Consider the following 21,842-nt stretch of genomic DNA (forward strand, 5'->3'; position numbering starts at 1 on the left):
ATAGCTTGGTGGCATCCCTGTGATAATGAGTGAGTTATTTTCCTATTAGTTTATGCAAGAGCTGGCTGTTTTAGAGAGACTGACACTTCCCACCATCACTCTTGCTCCTTCTCTGGTCGGGTGACCTGCCTGCTCCCTCTTCACCTTCCACCATGATTTGAAACTCCCTGAGGCCCTCACCAGAAGCACATGTTGGTGCCGTGCTTCTTGCACAACCTGCAGAACCATAAGCCAAATCAATCTTTTCTTTGTAAATTACCCATCCTCATGTATTCCCTTATAGCAGCACCAAACAGACTAAGACATATATGCATAGTTGTGTTCTTAAATTTTGTTGTTCCCAAGATAGTTCTTCCTTTCTTTTTTTCTTTTCCTTTATCCATGACTCTTCATTCACATTACAGATCAGGCACAGGACCTGGGCTGAAGTATGTATGGGATAGGTAGGTTACTTTCTCTCCTCTTTCTATGCAGTCAATGTAAGAATCCCAGCACTTTGGGAGGCCAAGGCGGGTGGATCACCCGACATCGGGAGTTCAAGACCAGCCTGACCAACATGGAGAAACACCGTCTCTACTAAAAATACAAAAAATTAGCAGGGCATGGTGGCACATACCTGTAATACCAGCTAATCGGGAGGCTGAGGTAGGAGAATTGCTTGAACCTGGGAGGCAGAGGTTGCGGTGAGCCGAGACTGCACCATTGCACTGCCGCCTGGGCAACAAGAGTGAAACTCCGTCTCAAAAAAATAAAAACAAAAAAATAGTGGAGGAAATGGGCAAGCATTGAAGCTGAGAATTTTCTACGGTCCCTTCCCTTCCCTGCAGTTCTGGGAGTGGCCACTAGGGACGCAGTTGTGCTGTTAATGGGTCTCAGGAGAGGCCTTGCCCAGGTGTGAACAAGGGAGGTTAGCGCACTATTACTTTTATGGCATCTAACTGTACGGTAGTATAAATTCACTGTGATAACTTCACTGAGCAAAGGTACAAATCGACAAATGGACAACAATTTCTATCATTGATTAATCAAATAGTCAGAAGTCGATAATCTGCTAAGAATATTCTGACCTCTACTGGCCCTCGGCAATAGATGGAGACAGAACAATGCCATCAATGTGAAGACAGCCTCCCACTCTCTCCTCTCCCCCTTCTCCTACAGGCTTTGAGGATCACCAGGTTTCACTCCTTCATTCACAGGTCTCTGACGTTTGAGAGTCCGGAACATCACAAGATACCCATAATTTCCCATGACGTGAAGTAATAGAGATGAGATTTAGTAGGAGAGTAAACCTACCTCTCTGCTTGCTGTTGTATCCCCAGTGTGCAGTGGGGTGATTTCCCAGAGTCGGTGTGAAGTCAGTGTTTGTGGAATAACAGATATGAAAGAAAATAGACTCAGTTTTGTAAGAAAGAACAAGGTTCACTCGACATAACGAACAAGGGAGTTTCTTCTTGTGTGTGATAACTGAATTGTATAATTGGGAGGGAAAGATCACTGCTTTGTTAATTTCCTCCTGCAAACACACACAGTCTCTTCTTGCAAAACAGTGCAACCTGTCTCCCTTGCCTTTCTCATTGGAGAAAGCTTTTTGCATGCAGGTGTTTCCCCCAAAAGCAAGAACTCAAATAGAATACGTTTTGTAGGTTGGTGAAAGAGTGACTTATGTATAGGCAGAGGTGCAAAGAGACTGTTTTACTGGAAGTGCAGGATTGTAACTTTATAAAGAATTATAAAGTTTGTAGACTCATGGAATATTAGAACTGAAAATAACATTAGTGATTCTAGTTTCATCTTTTCCATGTTTTTAGTTGAGGAAGCCTTTTCTTTGGAGAAATGGTAAAGTTAACCATAATCACATTCATTTTGAATATTTTTGTTATTAAGTAACATACGCTAAATTTATGACATTTATTTTTCAATAAGAGCTGTGACATTGATACTCTAATCAAGAAATTAATGTAATAACTTACATTAAGCTGAATTTCTTGCATTTAAAATTTTATCTATATGTGAATGTATTTTTAATGTCACTTTTTATCAGCCCTTTTAACTTGAGGGCTGTGGGAAAATTCCTATTTATCTATAAAATAAAGATTATATCATATCTGTTCTGCTTTCCTCTTTTCTCAAAAGTGAGTCAGAAAATGTGAAAGCACTTTATGAACTATAAAGCAATATACCATGAAGAGAATGACACAAATGAATATAATTTTATTATTCTCCCAAATAAATCCAACCTTTATTATTAACACCTATGGGAACAGTGCAAAAACAAGTCTGATACATTTTTTAAAGGTCAGGAATTTTGTAGATTTTTTAAACTATAAAAGAAACATGACATGATTTTCTCAAACATAAATTTCTTGCTTTTATTAGAATACATGAATAAGCACCATACTGATAACCTATGGGTCAGATTTGGCAGGCTTCCAAATTAACCCATCTGGCAGAGGTCTTGTGATCCATGGCAACATCCGGTCCCTGGGTGGGGTCTTATCAGGAGTTCCTCAGATTGTTGACATACTGTTTACTATGTAACTTACACTGAAAAGTATCCTGATTTGTTTCAGAATCAGGAAGTCTGGCTGATGGTCTTGCACACAGACCCTTTAACCTGTATGTTGCAGTCTGTAGCCAATGATTGTAACTTCTGTAACGTACCCGCCAGTGAAAAACGACAGCTCTGGTGTGAGGAGTTCCCTTCCTTCTAAACTTTCTTATAAAGGCCTTCCACCTCTGGAACATACCCGACTTTTGTTGACTTCCTGAGTCAGTCCTCACATTTAGTTTCCAATAAACCTTTGTCAATCGTCACGTTTGATTTCCAACAAATGTTTATCAAACCGGTATCAGGCCTCGACAGTCTTAGTTTTGGTCAACAATACTAACATTTTGAGCAACTTATTATTTAAAAATTGATATATATTAATTCCTAAAAGGAGGACTTATTACAGTGTAACAACCAGTCATGTATAAAATGCCACTAGAATATTCCTCATAAAACTACTATCTCTGTTGAATTAATAAATTCTCCCTTCAATTTCATAGTCTTTTTTTTTAGAAGCATAGCCTATATAGCGTTTATTTCTATATTGAACCTGGCTATACTCATTAGTGATTTCATAGTGCTTTCTTTGTTATTTTAGAGTGCAGGGGGCAGTTTTAGATTCTTTTTTTTTGTTTGTTTGAGACGGAGTCTCGCTCTGTCATCAGGCTGCAGTGCAGTGGGCCCATCTCAGCTGACTGCAACCTCTGCCTCCTGGGTTCAAGCGATTCTCCTGCCTCAGCCTCCTGAGTAGCTGGGACTACAGGTGCATGCCGCCATGCCTGGCTAATTTTTTGTATATTTAGTAGAAACGGGGTTTCACCGTGTTAGCTAGGATGATCTCGATCTCTTGACCTCGTGATCCGCCCACTTCGGCCTCCCACAGTGCTGGGGTTACAGGTGTGAGCCACCTCACCCAGCCTAGATTCTTTTAGAGAAAAATCAAAGCATTTCTAATAAAGTTTGCTTTCTGTTCTAGCATTTCTAATAAAGTTTGCTTTCTGTTCTAGTTTTGTTTGGCTTCAGAATGCATGTATAAAATTTTTATAACTTCACAGAGTATGAAGGCGTTGTGCTCGGGCCTCGTTTCTGTTTTTCAGTGTGATTACATATGAGCTCTTTCATAGAAATTTTACTAAGTAGTGGTCACTGTGTGTGAAATGCTGCTTATTCACTGGGTTCATGTCTGTGTCTGGTTTTCCTCATCATTCTGAACCCACTGCATATTGGCATTTGCCATTGGGGTGAACGTACACAGGCCTTTTGGGAAACCAGGCTCAGGCCCCAGGCTCTGAGTCAGAGGAACAAAGGGGAGATGTCATTCCCTCACCTCCTCCCAGTGAAAAATAGAAAATGAAATCTCCTTTGGATACTTGGCAAGGATCTAGCAGTTATTTCTCCAGTGTGAAAGAAAAGAGTCTTGGAAAAAGACCCTTTGCTAATCAATATACAAGTAGGAAAGAGGAGAGAGGTGTGACATCTTGGGCATTAGGGTTCACGGCCTGAACTCCTTTTGAATTCTACTTTCTGTTTTATTTTCTTGGAATTTATGGCTGCAAATGACTGTGCTTTTGGCAACTGAGGGCCTGATGAAAGTTCTTCCCTTGCGTATGTAACAAGTGACACTCACGGACTGACATCAACTTCCAAAAATATGAAGAATTTTAGAGAAAAAAACCACTCTTCAATGAGGACAAGTTGCAATTTTGTACACAGAGGAAACAACAATAACTTTGTGTTTTAGGTATTAGGGAGCTTACCCACGTTCAGGTCATTTTACCAAATTTAAATTTTTTTTTTTTTTCTGAGACGGAGTCTCGCTCTGTCGCCCAGGCTGGAGTGCAGTGGCCGGATCTCAGCTCACTGCAAGCTCCACCTCCCGGGTCTACGCCGTTCTCCTGCCTCAGCCTCCCAAGTAGCTGGGACTACAGGTGCCCGCCACCTCGCCCGGCTAGTTTTTCTGTATTTTTTAGTAGAGACGGGGTTTCACCGTGTTAGCCAGGATGGTCTCGATCTCCTGACCTCATGATCCGCCCGTCTCGGCCTCCCAAAGTGCTGGGATTACAGGCTTGAGCCACTGCGCCCGGCCAAAAAATTTTTAATAACCAAAAATTTACCTTAGAAATGTAGTATTTAGCCATCATTCCTTTTGTCAAAATATTGTTTTTCTGGCTGGACACAACGGCTTATGCCTGTAATCCTAGCACTTTGGGAGGCTGAGGCAAGAGGATTACTTGAGACCAGAAGTTTGAGACCAGCCTGGGCAATAGAAAAAGACCTTGTCTTTATAAAAAAGTGAAAAAAAAAACATAAATAAATAAAAATTTAAAAATAAATAAATAAATAAATAAATAAATAAATTAGCCCGCTGTGGTGGTTTGCACCTGTGGTCTGAGTGACTCAAGAGGCTTAGGCAGGTGCTTCCCTTGAGCCCAGGAGTTTGAAGTTACTGTGAGCTATGACTGCACCACTGCATTCCAGTCTGGTCGACAGGGCAAGATTCTGTCTTTAAATAATAGTAATAATGATAACAACAACAACAATACTAATTTTAAAATGTTGTTTATCTCCATGTTTAAATGCCAAACTAGTTAGCATTTTTAATTTGATTTAAATTAACCTGTGCTTGGGATCTTTTACCGTTACCAATTTGCATTTGAAATACATAATAGAGTTATTCTAATAATCCAAAAATTGACTTTTTAGATCTTTCCCTTCTTTTTTTGATTTATAAATAGCATATTAATTCCCATTTAAAGTGTGGATGCAGCGTGGCTGTCAGCATATTCCATTTTAGTAATTTCACTATTGATTTATTTCTTTTGTAAAAGTTACAAAAGCAATGGTTATTTGCTTTCGCAAATAGAAGTGACTCAGAATGGTAAATACTTACAGTTCATGTTTTCTTCCCTGCCTGACAGTGTGAGTCAGAAATTAAATAAATCGGTGATGAAATTCCTAGAATGGAATCTGCTGGGACCCACACTGTGTCCACACTCCATTCTCTCCTCTACAACCAAATTAAACATACTCTCTCCAAGTAGGGTGGTTCCACTTAGCAAAATAAAAGTGACTCAACTCTACCCATTTTCCCACAGGTGCATTTAGCAAATACTGGTGGCTTTTGGTTGCAAAGCTCCAGGGATTGGTGCTCTTGGAGAGCAGTTCAGGAAAAGGGCCTGTATGCAGGAACGGAGGGGCAAGGGTATACAGAGAAAGCTGCTCTATGATGGTCTGTCCACAGGGCAGCTCCAGCAGTCTCCTGTGAATGCAATTTATTTTTATTTATACATTTTTTTTTTTTTGAGACAGGGTCTTGCTGTGCTCTGTCACCCAGGCTGTAGTGCAGTGGCATGATCACTGCAATCTCCACCTTCCAGGCTCAAGAGATCCTCCTGCCTCAGCCTCCCGAGTAGCTGGGACTACAGTTGCACAACACCATGCCCATCTAACTTTTGTATTTTTTGTAGAGAAGGAGTTTCACTATGTTCCCCAGGGTGGTCCCAAACTAATGAGCTCGAGTGATCCACCCACCTCAGCCTCCCAAAGAGCTGAGATTACAGATGTGAGTCACCACATCCAGCTGTAAATGTAAGTTATATTCACAAATGTAAGACAGACGTTAGAGTACATGATTTGCCTGCTATAGAAATACAGCAGCGTGTATGTGAAAATGTAAATGCTGTATTTTTTACCCATAAGACAAATAGAAGAGCTATATGCTTTAATGATGCATAGGACTATTTTCTGAAATCTGCTACTGGTATTGAATGGTTGTGGCTGTTATTTATTTATTTATTTATTATTATTATCATCATCATCATCATCATTTGAGACATAGTCTAGCTCTGCCACTAGGCCAGAATGCAGTGACGTGATCTCGGCTCACTGCAACCTCCCCCTCCAGGGTTCAAGCAATTCTCCTGCCTCAGCTGGGATTACAGGCGTGCACCACTATGCCTGGCTAATTTTTGTATTTTTAGTAGAGACAAGGTTTCACCATGTTGGTCAGGCTGGTGTCGAACTCCTGACCTCATGATCCGCCCACCTCAGCCTCCCAAGGTGCTGGTATTACAGGCATGAGTCACCGTGCCCGGCCAAGTTGTGGCTGTTATTTTAACATAGAAAGTCTATTTCCCAATCAAAGTGTAACTTCTCTAATAATATGCTTTGTATTTGTGATTAATGTTTTAGTAATATAGGACAAATAATTTTTTCCCTTTTTTGATTACCACTAGGCCAATATTTTTTGTATTATGGTTAAAGTTGATATTTTAGTAAGAGAATAAGAAAATATATCTTTTTCCCTTTATAACCACCAATCTGATGTTTCCCATGTAGCAGTTTTTTCCTGGATATACCTAGTGATTCCTGAATTTTCTTACTATAGCTTACCCACTGTTACTGGCTCTTTGCTTTAAATAATCTTGACACATAGTCCTCATCACAGATCCACATTTTCTTTGGCCATATATACAAACTCGACAGTATGGTGTTGGAAACGTGAAAGGGCTGCTAACTCTCCTGAATCTGCTGTCATTGGTTATCAAACACCATTTAAGCACTTTATAGCTGAATGAAGCCGATTTTGTTTGAGCCACTTGATTTTTCCAATGAAGCAAGGAGGAGCAAATAAGTGGTAAAAACAATGTTGGCTTGTTTTATTTTTCCTCCATGAAGTGAGTCTGGGACTCCCACTGGTATTTTTCATGTTTATCATGGACGTCCCAGGCAGTAGCAAGTTCTGAGAAATGGTATCTAACCTTTCAAATTGAAGATTTTATTTGCTAGAATATTCATTCTTTCTTGCTTATCTCAAAGTCAGGTGGGATGAGCGTCGTTACTGTCCCCTCGCGCATGAGCTTGAGATCAGTTGGTAGCTAAGCCTTGCTGATGCTTATTCGTCTTTGAGATTAACAGAGCAGCTTATAAAATGCATTACGTATTTTTGAAATGCAAGCATGAAGTACATTAGTAACAAATCTCCTTCAGTAAATCTTTAAGAATCTGGGGAAAAAAAAGCACAAGTCAGTTCAAGAGTATTCTACCCATGGTTCACTTTGCAGCAGTGTCTTTATATCTTGTTTTGTGCGTGTGTGGTTCTTTGCATCACTTTGAACATCTTCTTGAATGAAAATGAGTCAGATACAGCTACTTTGCTCATCTCCTATAGACACACACTTTGATTAATAGAGTTGTTGGTGAAGTGTTAAAAGTCAAGAATGTTGTTATCACCACACGTAGAGGGACTGGATATGGGGAGCATAGTGGGATTTTAAATGAGAAGCACTGCATATCATAATCATAGAGCAACTCCCTGAGTGATTTCACGTGATGAGCCGAGCTTCCCCAAAGAGCAATTTAATTGGCATATTTGAAGCTAGAAGTTTCTGACAGCCACCCCAGACCTTAGCAACAGCCTGTTCTCTTAGTAAGAGTCCCTGTAAACAGGTGGGAAAATTAAGGCACTCCAAATGTTTATCAAGTGTAGAACATTCATTATAGTATTTACCTTTTAGAGGTATTCTCTGAAATTCCATAAGGCAGTTTAAGCAAGCCACCAGCTGTTGTAAAGGGAATGAGAAAGCTCTGACTAATAGACTTCTTAGAATTTACCAGACTCTTTTTTTCTCAGAATGCTATGAATAAATCATAGACTTTCCCTAGACTTTCCTATTCTTATCAAATAGCAAATAAACTGGCTAAAAATAACTGGAAGAAATCTTTTAGCATGTAAGAGAATACTCAGCTACATGGAAATAGCTCTGTCCTGTTTTCTTTTGTAAAATTGCAAAAAAGAAAAAAAAAAGTCATTTCAAACTGTGCTGAATCTCTGGCAGGTTTTGAACCCAGCTGCCTGTCATGGTTTGGGTCTCTGTACTGTGTGAGGGATGGTAGGCTAGATCCACTTCCACTGGTTTTTCTAACTCATTCTTCTCAAAGTTGCTGCAAGACTTTCCCATATTTCCTGTTACCTGTGAAATGGGCAATGAGGACATGGGACACAGTATCACAAAACCAAGTCATTGATAGGCTCTTACCTTCCACCTGGTGGGGGCCTCAGTCTTCCTTTGAATCTTCTGAGTAACATAGCACCAGAGAACCCTATAAACAGCCCTTGATTTCCAGCCTCAGAGGCAGACATGAGAGCTGGTATGATAGTCAACTTTTACTGTATCTTATTCATATACTATACAAATAAGGGAACAAATACAAATAATAAGATTTTTTTCTGATAATAAAATAATGCATGTTTCCACTGGATAGTTTTAAAACTACAAATAGTTACTAAGAGAAAAAAATAAAATCCACTTACAGTTTCACCCCCAGAGATACGTAATCAGGGCCTCTGTATTGAACAGTTCAAGGGGGGAGTCCAGGTTCCATTGGAACACAGCATGGATGGCAGCCCCAGAAGTTGCACAGCTTGGGGCTTAAACAGCTGTTAACATCTCATGTCATCAGTTATTTGAGTCTTTCGCATCGCGTGTGTAGTTCTTTTGTTGTTGTTCTTTTTTAATTTTGCTTTCTAAAATTAGTATCATGCCATGCTGACAGTTTAAAGCTTGTTTTATCCTATATGTCTTAATGTAATGCCCAGTAACCACAGTATTCCACATCAAGAATTCTATTCTCAGTGAGAGGTGCACTGTTCTCCTGAGGGAGGGCTGAGGCAGGAGGAAGTGCCCAGACTTAAAGAAGGAGTGGAGAACAGGGAAGGCGGGGACAGCTCTGTGCCCTGTGACCATCACCATTGCTAGGACCTGATTCTTGATGCCCTCCTGGCTGAGGAGTCGGCCAACATCCCTGGTACAGACTTGGTGTTACTGAGTGAAAAACAAATCCTCTTTCTCCTCTCTCCTCGCCCTGCTCATTCCTCACTCTTTTATCCTCTCTTCCTCTTTCCTCTTCTCTTCTCTTCCCTTTCCCTCACTGTTCTAAGCCTCAGACTGTTCATTTCTAGGGCTGGCCAGATAGAACAGTGAGTCACGGTGAGATATTTTGTCCCATGGGTTTGTTCAACCAGAAATGTTTATGAGCCACTGTTTGGGGAGTTCTGGTGCTCTTTTGAAATATCCAATATCATCTTTCCTTTGAAAGCCTAGAAGAGATGTTCCACTAGTCAGTGAACTAGCAGCAATGATCAACTACAATGATAACCCATGACCATCCATTCACAATGGCAGTAAATCAATGCCAATTCAGACCTGAATTTTACCAGGTCAAATACGGTTCCAAGTTGCACAGTGAAGATACTATCCAGCTACAACTAAAACCAAAACCAAATCAAACAAATACGTGAAAATCAGAGCTAGATCTTAGTCTTTGTGGCTTGAGAAATTCAGAGAAAATAGGACCCTGAGTAAGCCCTACAATTAAAGAGACTAATGTCGATGACTTAAAGATTTGTGTTCCAGATCTTCAGTGTACTTTTGTTTGAGAGTTCTTGTAGCTATCTGTGGTAGGTAACCCACCAAAAATCAGCGGATCTACAGCGTGAAGTTGGCATCCGACAGCCCGTTGATAGCACTGGCACCTGCTCACTTGCTCATTCTAGCTGCAACAGTTGGTGGGAGAGACGTGTGCTAGTCTTGTTATAAGTGCATGTTAATAAGATTTTCTCTGATAATGCAGGAAAGCTGGGGACAGAGGTGGCTAGAGTTCATTTTTCAAAGATAGCGTTTCTAGTCTGGTCAGATCATCCATAAGAGGGGAAATAAACAGTGTAGGCTGATACTCATCCAGTACTAATTTCCTCTTGGTCGAAGCATATCAGGCGGTGAGTGAATACTGGGCAATGCCCGCAGACTTGAAGAATGGGAGTCTCAGCTCCAAGGTCGGTGGAGTGCTCTTTGAATTTAGCCCTGCAGCCCATCAGCAGTGTGGCCTTTGGCAAATCACTCACCAAAACCTGGTTTCTTCTTCTGTAAAAGTAGCATAATAGATCTTTTTATTGTGTAACATTATTGGGAAGTAGGAATTAAAGAGAATATGTGCAAGTGACTTTGTGGCAGATGTTTCCTTAGAAGAATGCTATGGTTCTAGCTGTCAGCATCACTGTCGCAAATGAGAGGTTCTTAACCGGCTGTGTGCCGTAGAGCTCTCTGGCAAACTCATGGAGCCCATGGAACTCACCTCAGGATAGTTTTGTTAAATAAAAAAATATATATACATAATATTATAAAGGAAATAATTTAGCAAATTATTATTAATATATATGTTAGGCAGAATTATGACTCCCCAAAAATGCCCTTGTTTTAGTTGCCAGACTTGTGAATATGTTGTGTTCCATGGCAAGGGGAAGTTAAAGGTGGAGATAGAATTAAGTTTGCTACCCAGCTGTCTTTGACATAAGGAAATTATTGTGGATTATCTGGGTGAACCCAATGTCCTTAAAAGTAGAAGGAAGAGACAGGAGGATCCGTGTCAGAGTGATGCAATGGGAAGCTCAAGGGGCCATTGCTGGCTTTGAAGATGGAAGGAGACCATGAACTAAGGGATGTGGGCAGACTCTAGAAGTTGGAAAAAATAAGGAAATAGATTCTCCCCTTGAGTCTTTAGAAAGAAGACAGGCTGCCAAACCCCTTGCTTTTAGCCCAGCATGAACCATTTTGGATTTATGGCCTACAGAACTGTAGACAATACATTTGTATTCTTTTATGTCATCATGTTTGCGGTGATTTGTTACTGCAGCAATAATAAACTAATATAGTTATTAAATTAGATAAAATCCATGATGTATGAAATGTTCTTCTTGATTAATGTATTAAATTACATGCTACATTTGTGTCTATAGCAAATTTTAAGAAGCTATTAGTGTCAATAAAAATGTATAGAGAGCTATATCTGAAATGTGATTTTGCAAATATTAGTAATTTTTATTGATGATGAAGTCACAGTAATAATACTACTATGGTTTGTTGCCTATATTAATAATTTTAAATTTTAAATTTCAGTTAGAGGTTAGTGAAAGGATTTTTTCCTACACCCAGCTTCATGGAGCTTCCTGAATTTTATGCATAGAGAGTACACAGGCCCCAGATTAAGAGTCCCTGGCTTAGATATATGAAAGAATGAGAAACTTTCTAAGTTCTTCAAGATATATACAATTCAAAAGCAAAATCAGAAAATCACTGCAACTGGAAAGAAGATTGATAATCCATTAGCCGGCCAGGCACTGTGGCTCATGTCTGTAATCCCAGCACTTTGGGAGGCTGAGGTGGGTGGATCACAAGGTCAGCAGATCGAGACCAGCCTGGCTAACAAGTGAAACCCCATCTCTACTAAAAAAAAAAAATACAAAAAAAACTAGCTGGGCGTGGTGGTGGGCACTTGTAATCCCAGCTTCTCAGGAGGCTGAAGCAGGAGAATGGCGTGAACCCAGGAGGCGGAGCTTGCAGTGAACCGAGATCGCGCCACTGCACTCTAGCGTGGGCAACAGAAATAAACAAACAAACAATTGATTCCCACTACCTTGGTGTACAGTACCTCATTTTCCAAGCAAAATCCTCCTTTAGGAAACACACTGAAGACTAAAGTAAGGTCAAGACAGGCAGTTTTACATCTCAGCTCTCTAAATGCAAATAGCAGTTGCTAATATTAATAAGTCTTTTTTTTCTGTTTTGTCATATCCTAGTGTTTTCAGTTTAAACTAAGCCACCATACATAGCTAAAAGGAAGAGAAACACATACATAGTCCCTAGTATACATTTTTTTTAACACAAGTTAATATAAAAGCAAATGTATGTCATAAAAACATATATATAGAGAGAGACAGAGTCTTGCTCTGTTGCCCAGGCTGGAGTGCAGTGGCGCGATCTCAGCTCACTGCAAGCTCTGCCTCCCAGGTTCAAGCAATTCTCCTGCCTCAGCCTCCTGAGTAGCTGGAACTACAGGCGCCTGCTGCCATGCCCAGCTAATTTTTGTATTTTTAGTACAGATGGGATTTCACCATGTTAGCCAGGGTGGTCTTGATCTCCTGACCTCATGTTTTTGATCTTTCACGGTCTTACTTTCCCAACCTAGTTCTCAGGAAGTCTGGCTTTCCCTCAGCATGGGCCTTAATCTCTATATAGACTTGGACAAAACGTAGGACTTCTCCCACTCTCAATCTATTCCTCTGCAGCACATGCAGTCTGATTGTTGTTGTCTAGTCCATGCACTGTAGCATTCCATAATTCTGTCAATTTAGGTAGAATTTGAGAGTCTATGAATATGGCCATTTTGCTGAGAATCAGTTTTACTCCGAATAATGAGTCCTTGTTAAATCTTTGTTCATTTAAATACTCCAGTGTGACAAAATTTATTTTGAGAGATAATTTTTCAAAGTCCTTTTTTTTCTCAGAATCACAGAAATATGAAAACTGAGTTTGCGTTTGATTGGTATAAGTTATTCCTTTGAAATTACAACTGATTTCTTGGTGGCATGCTTACTGTGAGGGAAGATGTGCTAATAGTGCTTAGAAGATGAAGCAGCATTTTCAACAGTCTGCTCATTATGAACTTCTGTTTTCAATAAAATAAGAAAAGGTCCACAAACAATTCAAAAGAAGTAATTCACAGACATACCTCATTACTCTACTGCTGGAAGATGGTTGCTGTAGGCCATGGAGGGGTGCCAGGTGTCATCTGCATGCATGGACATGAGCAGAAAATGAAATATCACTGAAGCCAGACAAGGAGCACAGTCTCTAAATGCCTTCTACAGACCAGGTCCTAAGTATTCAGTTGTAACAAACCCCTTCAACCCTAACGTAGGAACGTATGATGAAAGTAAATCTAACTCCTGAGCCCTAAAATAAGAAATGAGTTAACTCAACAAAGACTGAGATTTTTCTATGTTTTGCTTATCACTTAATTAATATTTAGGAATCTCTAAAAGGTCTTCTTTGATAATGCAGCACTAGCAAATGGATCTCTCCTCTGTTAGGGGCAGTTAGATCAAACCTGCATTGCTTTTGTTCCTGTTTATTTTAACCGAGGACTGGCAAATTTTCAAAAAGTATACTCTTAAAATTTTTTGCACAGATATCAAGTTAAAGTCTTAGACTATGTGGTTGCAGTAAATTTTGAAGTTATAGTAAGTTGCTAATTTTGAACTTTAAAAGGCACCAAACAGGCTCATCTTGGTCTTTGAAATATGTTATCAATGCTCAGAACCCCCTGGGTCATTGAATTTAGGTCAATATAGAGTTGACCTTTGTTATGGGTTAAATGTTGTCCCACTCAAAATTTATGTATGTGAAGTCCTAACCCCCCTCCCATGTCTCTGAAAGTGACCTTATTTGGAAATAGGGTTGTTGCTGATATAATTAGTTATGATTAGGTCATACTGTAGAAGGGTGAGCCCTTAATCCAATATGACTTGTTCCCTTATAAAGAGGGGAAATGTGGACATAGACACAGATGCACACATACTGGCAACACTCTGTGAAGACTGGAGTTATGCTGCCGCAAGTCAAAAACTACCTGAAGCTGGGAGAGAAGTCTGGGTCACATCTTTCCCCAGCATCTTCAAAGAAAGCAAGGCCCTGCAGGTACCTTGGTCTCAGAATCCTAGCCCCCAGAAATGTTGTTCAAACCACTCAGTTTGCAGTGTCTTGTTATGGCATTCCTAGTCACTAATACCACCTTTTCACATGCTCCAGCCAATTCACCCCCAGGCACTTATCCAATTCAGACACTGGGCATATTATCTTATAGAAAGCATGTGAGACATGGCTGCCTAGTTCTCCAAATAATTCTAACAACTTTATGAGTCATTTATCTTGTCTGGGCCCTAAGCTTTATTCACCTGCTAATTGATGAGTTTGAGTTTTTCTTAAATCTTTCAATCTACCTGTGCCTAAGGAGAGCGTAACATAAAACCCCAGAGGGTTTGGGATTTGCCCAAAGCAGCCCATTGCCAGCTTAACCTGTCTGTTAAACTTGGGTTGTCTTGAAAAGTCATGTGGATATTTTATCCTTTGCCACATTATATGTGTTTAGTTTAATATGAAATAATATTTTAAATGGCCCATTGTTATATAATCTTGAAGTGTCTGTAACATGAACTATACTTACCCAATGAATTCCTAGTCTCTGAGATATCACCCCATACCCCATATACTTGGAACCCATTTGGTCCTTGACAGCCGTGTGGTTCCTGCCAGCCCTAACACTGCACGATCCTAGGGCGTCTCGTAGATAGGTTATATCACAAAGCCCACACTGTGTCTGTGTGCACAAGTCCCCCAGAAAATTTCTGGAATGAGTTAGCATAACATTAAAATACTCATGGAACCAGTTTTGCTGGACGATATGGAAAATAGAATGTCATAAGGGGTACCTGGGTCGGTGGGGCAGGTCCCGAGCAGGATACCTTGATCTTGGAAAGTTTGTTTACGGGATCCTTTCATCTTGTGTAAAAGAACCGGTGACAGTCAAGAAAAATGACTTAGATTCTGGGTCCTACACCACTGCCTTCCCACTGAAGTAATTCATGACCGAGTCACTTAAAACCAGGGACATCATGCACAGCCTCCGAATAGCAAGGGAGGGAATAGCTGCCCCTGGAGTTTGGTAGTGCCCTCAGCTTTGCCTAAACCCCTATCAACCTGACAAGTTTCCTTATCTGGAAAATTGGAAAAACGATCTGTCATAGGTCTACTGTGAAGACTAAATAACATATAGCAAATATTTCTTATAAATTATAAAATGCTGTAGGGGCATTAGGGATGAATATTTGGTACATTTCTAAGTAGATCTAAAAGGCGTTGATTGAGCTACTGATAGGACTGATCTGCCTTGTGCTTGGGGCCAGTTTGGAGTGTGTGTGTGTGTGTGTTACAAAGTCTTGCTTTGCAGCCCAGACTGGAGTACAGTGGCATATTCATAGCTTACTGCAACTTCCACCTCCCAGGCTTAAGCCTCCAAGGCTCAAGTGGTCTTCCCACCTCAGCTTCCTGAGTAGCTGGGACTACAGGCACACACCACCATGGCTTGCTAATTTTTCTATTTTTTGTAGAGCCAGGGTTTCACTATGTTGCCCAGGCTGGTTTCGAACTCCTGGGCTCATGTGATCCTCCTGCCTTGGCCTCCCAAAAGTTCTAGCATTATAGACATGAGCCACCACACCCAGCCCAGTTTGGTTTATGATGCACATAAACTAAGAGGGTGACATATTGAGAACAAGATTCTCAAGGCTTCAATTAATGCAAACATTTTTATAAAAAATAAGAGTAGAAATGATATGACAAGACTGAAGGAGTATAGTGGCATGTAGATAAAAGGGTCAGCAGATGTCAAATACCCTTTTCAATGTAGGGAGCAAAGACTAATCAATCATCTTCGAAAAATGCAGTGAGTTTGAATTGTTGGAGAACCGGCAAGACCATCTGTAAAACTCCAAAGTGGTAATATATATTAGGGGTGAAATCAAATGAGCAAAAAGATGGGATGGACTGGCTGCCCATCAACATGGCAAGATACTAGACTTTGATGGTGACAGCACCCAACTTCAACACAATTAGATTTTAGCTATTTTTTTTAAATAAAAGAAAAGAAATGAAAGGTCTAGTTTTCTCAATAAGATGGAAGTGAACCTCAAGTACTAGCCATTTGCAAAACTGTCTGGTGAATACACCACGTATATCTGTAGAATAAATCCATAGTGTGATATCACAGGAGGATGAATACTTTACATCTATTTTGGGGGTATCTATCCTGTGCTGGGGACTGTACTATAGGCACTAGCTATACAACAACAGGCAAAAACCAAAAAGACAAAAATTGCTGTTCTCATGAAACTTATATTCTATAGCAAGGAAGAAAGACAAATAACTGTATTCAGGAAGCAGTTATCAATGCCCAGAAGAAAAATAAAGTAGGTTAAACATCGAAGGATGACGAGGGTGGTGCTAGACATAGAGAGCCCATAGGTTACAGGGAAGTGAGTGGCTGAGGCTGGTGAAAATGGGGAAACAGAAGGAAGAGTTAGTGCACAAACTCTGTCATGGCTGGGAAATTCAGGACCAGTGAGAAGGTCAGGGGTGCTGGAATTTCTGAAAGCAGATAAGAAGGGGAGGAGAGGGGATCTGAGAGGCCAGGCCATGAAAAGTCCTGTAAGGATTCTGGGCTTTCTTTTGAGTGAGATAGGAATCAACTGAGGAGCTGCAAGAAAGTAAACAGCAGGGAGAAGCGGACAGCATCTCTGCACCCTTACATCCTCCCAGCTCCTTTCTGCTCCGTCCAGCCCTGGCCATGCGGACAGCTGCTTCCCTCTCAGCAGCCCCACTCTGGACCAGGTGAGGAAGGGTGCCAGCATTTTAAATGCTCCACGCTAATCCATCCAAGAAATTACCTTTCCTTCAGTAACCCCCTAGAATCCTTTGAAGCGATGGAGCCACCGTCTTATTTGTACTTGTATTGGTTTCTACAGATTCATATGTTTCTTAGCCTTAGAAATATGCTGAAGATTCATAAATCAAGATTCATTTGAAAAATTCGTTCTTCCCATTTATACACAAAAGGTACATGAGAAAACTTCACAGCCTTGCAACAGAATGTTAAGCTTAGGCCGGGCACGGTGGCTCACACCTGTAATCCCAGCACTTTGGGAGGCTGAGGCGGGCGGATCACCTGAGGTCGGGAGTTTGGGACCAGCCTGACCAACATGGTGAAACCCTGTCTCTACTAAAAATACAAAAATTAGCTGGGCGTGGTGGTGCATGCCTGTAATCTCAGCTACTCGGGAGGCTGAGACAGGAGAATCGCTTGTACCCGGGAGGTGGAGGTTGCTGTGAGCTGAGATCGCGCCACTGCACTCCAACCTGGGCAACAAGAGCAAAACTCTGTCTCAAAACAAAAAATAAATGAGAACTAAGATTAATGCCTTTAAAAATGTATTCTCATGAGAAAAGAGGCAGCTCATGAATGACCTCAGTAAAATCAGTACATTCTCTGTGGAGACAGTCTTTGTTCATTATTCACAATGAATAAAAATAGGGAGCATGATTTTTAAAAATGGAGGACTCAAGACATAGATTGAAAAGGGGAGCACAAATATGAAACTCACAGAAATAATACTAAATATAACACACCTGGGTAGAAGCTCATCTTCTATGGTCTTTGGGACAGAAGTAATAACAATACTTCAAATATGATTTGAAGAATATATATTTTAATATACAAAGAGGTGGGGTTGTCACATAAAATACAGGATGCCCAGTTCAATTTGAATTCCTGATAAACAAAACATAATGTTTAGTGTGAGCATATCCCAAATATTGTGTGGAGCATACTTATACTAAAAATTAGGCATTATGTAACTAAAATTTAGATTTAAGTGGTGTCCTGTATTAGCTAAATATGGTAACCCTACTGAGAAGAGACTACTAATTCTACCTTTAGGCTGTATGAAGTAATATTTGCAGTAATAGATATTGTGTGGAGTATCTCTGCAAATGAAATTATCTTTGAGCTTGCTCTTTTTAAGAAGAGAAGCCTTGTGCTGCATACCTACCATGTGCCTCTCCAAGCCCACTCATCCCCTGTGTTCACCCTGCTCTGAGCCCCAGGAGGCTGGCCGCCTCAATGGGCTCCCTGGTCATGGGCTTCCAACTGGGTTCCACAATGGGAGGCATCAGCAGGAGACTACAGGGGAGAAGAGCAGTATTGTTAGAGAGTTGATTTTGTTTCACCTGCTCTTTCCCATTCAGGTTGCTCTGAAATCACTTCCGCCCACTAACCCTCCATGCCTAGGGAAGATCACAGTTTCGAGCTGCTATTAGCCCCTGGGTACTGCACTGGCTTTGTAAATTACCCCTTTATTAGATTCTCCTCCAATGATTGAGCTTGAAGGTGCCATCTCTTCCCTTCTAGAGCTCTAATATGCTAGAGAATATGATGTAGATCTCTAAGGTCAAGAGTACAATCTGCATCCACGAAGATGTGAATTAGAAAAAGAAAAGTAAGATTTGGAAAGAAAATGGTTAAATTGACATTTTGCTGTGTCATTCAATAGTGAGGTCTTGCTGGTCACTTAACCTCTCTTTTAAAACAGATATTTATTCCTGGAAGGTTTCTAGAAAAATTAATAGAAACAGGAGTGTTAATTAGTTGAAAGACAAAAGACATAGACTGCAGAAATGAGCAATTTATTACTAGAATGTCCATGTTCCTCATAAAACAAGACATAAATCCTGTATTTATAAAATATGTATTAAAAGGCCTTTCTTCAGAAAACTTAACAAAATATTTAGAAAGTATTTCATAAATATTTAGGAAAAAGGCAAAAACACGCAAATCATGTGTTGTCCTGAGACTTTCTTCCTGCAATCTCCCCTTTCTCCTCCTCCCTCCCAGTGCTGCTGGAGTTTTCTTCCTAAGGGTGCTTGGCTGGGCACAGTGGCTCACGCCTGTAATCCCAGCACTTTGGGAGGCTGAGGCGGGTGGATCGCAAGGTCAGGAGGTCTAGACCATCCTAGCCAACATGGTGAAACCCCGACTCGACTAAAAATACAAAAAATGAGCTGGGCAGGATGGTGGGTGCCTGTAGTCCCATCTACTCAGGAGGCTGAGGCAGGAGAATCACTGAATCCGGGAGGCGGGGGTTGCAGGGAGCCGAGATTGCATCACTGCACTCCATCCTGGGTGACAGAGTGAGACTCTGTCTCCAAAAAAAAAAAGGGTGCTCAGATCTTCACCTCCAGCAGACACTTGGATGACTTCCTTCTATGCATCTAAAAAGTTCTCAAAAAATATTTGCTAAATTTAATTGCATTTCTGCTTCTTTAACCCAGCTGTCTTAGATATGGTTTGGAAAAGAGCAAGAGAAAAGTAAAGTTAAATTCCCTAATTATTTCTTAAACTTTCCCCAGAAACTTAACGGGCACGTTGGGTCGTGGTTTGTCCCACATGGTAAATGGGACACATGCATTGCTGCTGAGTGCCTTCTTAGATAAGAACTGAGATCTTTCATCTAGAGGCTGGCACAGATTGGAAGGTTCTGGCTGCTATCATCCTATATGTAGTAGAGTTTCGGTTTTTTTTGTTTGCTTTAATCTGAATGTCTGATTGAGGTATTCAAAGAGCAAGAGAGAAACCTGTGAAGAGATGGACTATTTGTGTCAGAACGGTTTAATCTTGTGGCTCGGATCACTTGTATTATTGAGCTAGGTTCCTCAATAGCTGTCTAGATATTTGACATATTGTGTTTTACTCTATTGTGGTATATGACCACATAAACAGATAAAATAGTAATCTTTTCAATCTTTTATAGTCCATGAGTATTCATACACTTATTTCAAAGTAGTCTGTTTCTAGCTTAGGTAAATTTAGATAGTTTCATTGAATACTGTATTAAAAACCTGCTTCATTCCAGTTAATTTTTTTCAGGAATTATTACTCATACTACAAGGCATTATTTATAGCTCCAACTATCTTACATGATAAAGAATGAACTGCATATTACGTTGCTGTAATGAGAAATTCTCTTGTGTTTAATCTCCCCTCTTAGCATTGAGAAATTCTGTAGATTCTAAAATTCTATTTGAGAATTGTAAGAATGTTTTATTACTCTCTTTTAATATGTGCCATATTTTTTCTCTCATATATCTGTCAGTGGTGTATATATACACACACACATATACATACACACATACATTATGCATACATAGTGCATATATACATATTATATATACATACTCTCTATATATATCCATATTTACATAGGTATATGTGAAATAGATGTGCTTATAAATCCTGAACAATGCCAGGCAGCTGTTTTGATAATCTTGCTGGTTTATGCAGAAGTCAGTTTCTACCACCTTTCTTCCGGTCCTAGGGAAGTTGTGTCTAAAATACCCATCTACAGCAGAAAGGGAAGCCTATGGGCCAGCCATTGTGTGTTTTTTTAATATGCATTGCTTTGTTTAGTCCTCAGTCCTGCAGAGCAGGCGGGGAGTATTCCCATTTTTAGAGAAACTAAAGCTCACTGCAATCCAGTGAGCTGTTTAAGGTTACTCAGCTCAGCTGGTAATGGTGGGTCACTGTTGCCTTCATATACAAATGACAATAGTAATTCCTCCTGGTAACAAAATGAGATGTGTCCTGAACTCCCATTTTGAAGGAGGCACTGTGTCAAACATTTAAGCAGCCCAATGACACTGAGTTATTATTCCCATTTTATAAATGAGGAAAACCAAGACACAGAAAGGTTATGACCTATGCAGAATTTGAAACCCAGATCTGTCTAATGCCAAAATCCATACTCTTAACACTTTATTTTGCAACATACCGTGTGCTAGACTTTGATGAATATGTTGGATTATACTCCTCTTTGGAAATCCAGTGCTTCATATTTCATAATTTTAGTGGTTTCAAAATCCATGTTATCTTGACCGATCCCAACATAGCAGTTCTCATAGCTGGAAATACAAGTTAGAAATCAGCTTCCATTTAGTGATGCAAAACTCTGCACAGGCAAATGTATGCAAACTGATCTTTATGAAAAGCAATCCCAATTAACTTTATTTTTAAACTAATTAATTTATTTGTATATTGACATATATATATTTATTATGTACAACAGGATGTTTTCTTATATGTATACATTGGGAAATGGCTAAATTGAGCTAATTAACCTATACATTACTGAATATACTTACTTTTATGCTCAGAGCACTTCAAATTTAGTCTCAGGGCTTTTCAGGAATACAATACATTGCTATTAATTGTAGTCATCATTTTGTAGGATAGATCTCTTGAACTTATTCCTTCTGTCTAACTGAAATTTTGTCTCCTTTGACCAACATCTCCCCAACTCCCCCACCCCTGTCCCCAACCCCTGGAAACCACCATTCTACTCACTACTTCTATGAATTTAATTCTTTTAGATTTCACATATGAGATCAAGCAGTATTTGTCATTCTGTGTCTGGCTTATTTTACTTAACATAATGTCCTCCAAGCTTAGCCATGTTTCAAATGACAGAATTTCCTTTTTTGTAAAGCTGAATAGTATTTACTTGTGTATATATATCACATTTTCTTTATTCTTCTGTTGACATTTAGGTTGATTCTAATTTTTGTCTATTGTGACTAATGCTGCAATGAACATGGGGGAGGAGATATGTCTTCCATATACTGATTTAATTCATAGCCTTTTGATATATATCCAGTAGTGGAATTACTGGATAATAGGGTAGTTCTATCGCTGATTTTTTGAGGAACCTCTATAATGTTTCCCCAAATGGCTGTACCAATGTAAATTCCCACCAACAGAGTGCTAGGGTTCCCTTTGATACACATCCTCACCA

The 21,842-nt window shown here is 40.0% G+C and overlaps 1 protein-coding gene and 1 non-coding gene across 7 annotated transcripts in view; one reads left to right on the plus strand and one right to left on the minus strand.

Moving 5' to 3' along the window:
- Positions 1 to 21,842, plus strand: part of DSCAM (DS cell adhesion molecule) — an 855,708-nt gene that overhangs the window by 369,331 nt on the left and 464,535 nt on the right. The window lies entirely within an intron of this gene.
- Positions 380 to 515, minus strand: LOC123572656 (small nucleolar RNA SNORA51). The gene has a single exon (XR_006697209.1). It is a non-coding gene; the product is annotated as a small nucleolar RNA SNORA51 (small nucleolar RNA).

The sequence above is a fragment of the Macaca fascicularis genome, chromosome 3 (assembly GCF_037993035.2).
Source record: "Macaca fascicularis isolate 582-1 chromosome 3, T2T-MFA8v1.1".
Lineage (NCBI taxonomy): Eukaryota > Metazoa > Chordata > Mammalia > Primates > Cercopithecidae > Macaca > Macaca fascicularis.